Raw genomic sequence first — 3545 nt, 5'->3', positions numbered from 1 at the left:
GATTAGCGGCCAGGCGCCCGGGCTGCGCGTGAGAACCCGCCGCTCTGTCTGACGACGTAGCACTGCCAACACTGCAGAGCAGTCGACGCCAATTCGTCACGGCTCGCACGGGAGACGGATCGTCTGGCCCACCGCATACCACAGGGTTAATCCCCCATTGAGAAAGCAGACGGCGCCGCCCGATTCCGGGAATCCGGGAGGTGCTGGGATTACCGGCGTCGAAGCGCACGCCGTGCAAGAAACCATTGTTAAAGCGCCCCCGCCGGCTCAGTGCACTGTCGCCGTCTTTCGCTTTCACCCCGCGGGGTCGCCCGAACCTGCTCGTCTGCGTGCGTGCCGTTGACCCGAAAATGGCGCCTCATTGAATATTCCGTGGCGTGCTGAGTGACAGCTGTCTACGTGAATTTGGGCACTCCCTTGCGCCTAACGCTACAGGGGCGTTCCCGAGAGAGGGTGATCTCGAGGTTTTATAAGGCCGAACTTGGCCGTTGGAGAGGGTTCTCGTCTGAGCGCCGCGGGACAAGGAGTCTCGACCCTTAAAGCTAGGTTGGGATTTGCGAGCCCCCTATATAGTCGAGGTTAAGATCGCGTCGGAGGTTAAGGGTACAGCGCCGTACCGGGCAACTAGACGGATCTTGCGGCGAGACATGGTCTCGGCCGTTGTTTCTCGAGCGGTTTGTGTACGCTCCGAGAATAGGAGAGTTAGACGAAGTTGAGGAGCTGGAGTGATTTGTGCGCACTCGGAGCTAACGTCTAGCGGAAGTTCGAAGGTTTTCTTTTCATTACTCATGTACCCAATTTTCCTACTGTAAATAGCTGTATATAAACTTCCGTTTCATTTAATCAACCTCAACGCCTCGAGTTCGTCAATTCGACCGTCGTCTCCAAGAACTTCAACACCGTCGCCCTGCCAGCCTCCTGCCAAATCAACCGGAGCCCGGGCGATTGGGTTCCTGATCGACACCGGACTTCGGGGAAAAGATCTTTACTAAGATTGTCTTTGAAACACCAGTAATTTTTTTTTTTATTTTGCAATTGGTGTTTTTAGCAGGAACGCTGAGTCCGCCGGAGAGGGAACGAGAAGCAAGACGTCCAAGGTTAACCAACCGAAGAATCCAACTCTTCAAGCGCGTTCACACACATGCGATGATAGCCGTAGTTCAGGAATTGGGCGGCCACAGCACTTCAACCAATCTTCATTACACGTCGAGCATTTTTGCAGGGGCTGAACTGGGGCGTTACAATGACTATCATACATACATATATATAATCGCAATCGACCCACCAACATAATAGAGATTCCCTTCAATGAGGAGGAATTTGAAAATCCATACATGTTTCCAGCACATTTGTATACATGCCTTCTAACCGCGAACATACTACGAGACCTACACATTCATTCTACCAAATGAGGTCTTACACGGTGCAAGTGAGTTAAATACACAGATCAGATCACCTGTGCTGTGCCTTAAAATGTTGATTGTAGGGTTTAACGCGCCGAGGCAACGCAGGCGATGAGGCGCGCCGTAGTGGAGGGCTCCGGATTAATTTTGACCACCTGGGGATCTTTAACGTGCGCCGAAATCTCGTACACACGGGTGTTTTTGCTTTTCGCCTCCATCAGAAAAGCGGCCGCCGCGGCCGGGAATCGAACCCGCGACCTCGTGCTCAGCAGCGCAACGCCTTAGCCACTGAGCCACCGCGGCGGGTGCCTTAAAATGTACATGTGGGTTGAACTATATGTGGTTATATTATATATTATGCACAACAGATAATTTGTTTTAATTTTTTTCCGAATATTTTTGATTGTCTCGTGTGCCCTCATCTTAGAAAAATTGCAACAGTATGGTACGGATGCATTCATATTTCTGCTGATACCTCTGCTGACGACTAGCTTGAGTGGGATATTAATTATGCGATTGGCGAAATGTAGCCACAGTTTCCAAGAAATCTCAGCTGGTTAGCGCAAATTACATATTGATCATGCAGTCCACTGGGGCTGGCTAGTATCATGATAGAATGAGCCGGATACGAAGCCAATATACCATCCATTCTTTGATTGATACTGCAAGTAGAGTGAACTAGAATACTTTCTAGTTCACTCTACTGCAAGGATCGAACATTCGAGGCGGGAGATTAGCTTGCAAAATGCTTCATACAATTTAAAACGACATATCTCCTGAAAACGGGTGAAACTTAAATCCCCACTTTTTTTCTTTCACAATTGAGGGCATGGATCCACAAGGGCGAAAAATGTCGTCTAAAGGCAGGATCCACACGACGGACAGAGTCCGCGGTTCAATCGGTCACGTGATGAGACGTCACGGTCAGCCGCGGTCCGATCCAAAGCAGGGCGCATCCACACGGCGGGCCGGCTGAGCGGACCGCGATGCCGACCGTCTGAACTCACAAGCTAGAAGGTTGAACACAGGCGCCGTTTGTCCGGGTCATCATGTTGTAACGCACAAGCCGCCTGCACGAAACGTTTCATCCTCACAATAACCGCCACCCGCATGCAAGCCGGGCGGGCGCGCTCACGCAGCCGCCGGCGTCGTTCGCACGAAGGCGACACGACGAGCGGCGACGGCGGGGCGATCCGGGCTGCATACGGAGTAAGGAGTAGGAGTAAAGTTTATTGGCATAACTTCCATACAGCTGAGAGCCAGAGACAGCCAAAAGGCAGGAGCCCATACACCAGAGTGCTGGCCGCCTCCTCAGCTGTACGTTAACAACAGTAGTATTAACTCTATGGTTAACAATATGAAGGACATGTGAAAACGATTATGGTAATCTATATACAGATGAGGGGAGTTATAGTTATATATACAGTAGTATATACATAGTTTACATAATATATACATAATATATACATAATATATACAGTAGAAGTATATACGGGTAAGGGGAGGTGAAGTGGTCACCGTCGGCTCGTCATCGTTCGCTGGAACCGAACTCTTCCCGTAAATTGAGGTGCACATGCGTGAAACAGTGATAATGATGGCTAGCATCGCTCTCATAGGACTCGCTAGTGAAAGCGCGGATGAAGTGTGCGTCGCGATTGTAAGCCTAGCCCGCCGGCCGCCGCCTATCCCACCGGGGGTGATTGACAGGCTCCTTCGAGCGCTTCGAAACAGCCGTGCTGCCCGTGCTGTTCTCTATTGGCGCAACTGGACCCGGCTCCGCCCACGCGACGCGGGAGCTGCCAGACCACGCACGGCCGGACTGGAGGAGCGGCCGCCGCTCCTCCAGCCCGGCCGTGGACCACGCTGATTGATGTCGCGGTCCGCCGTCGAGACTGCGGGGTGCGGACCGAAAAGCCTCGGCGAATGTTTGGACCGCGAAGGCCGCGGTCCTGCGCGGTCCAACAGCGGTCCGCGCGAACTGGTGACGTCCTGTCAGGTGATGCGCGGACCGGGGTCCAAATAATCGTTTTGGTCCGCCGTGTGGATCGGCATTAATTAGTGACCAGCGCCACCAGGATTTCGTCTGAACATCGTCTGGTATTTAAGCATTTTGCCTGTTTCAAATAAACCTAGCTTTCCCGC

This window comes from Haemaphysalis longicornis, unplaced genomic scaffold (genome assembly GCF_048455015.1).
Source record: "Haemaphysalis longicornis isolate Haplotype H1 unplaced genomic scaffold, Haemaphysalis longicornis Haplotype H1 scaffold_5, whole genome shotgun sequence".
NCBI classification, from domain to species: domain Eukaryota; kingdom Metazoa; phylum Arthropoda; class Arachnida; order Ixodida; family Ixodidae; genus Haemaphysalis; species Haemaphysalis longicornis.
Note: the sequence above shows the minus strand (reverse complement) of the source record.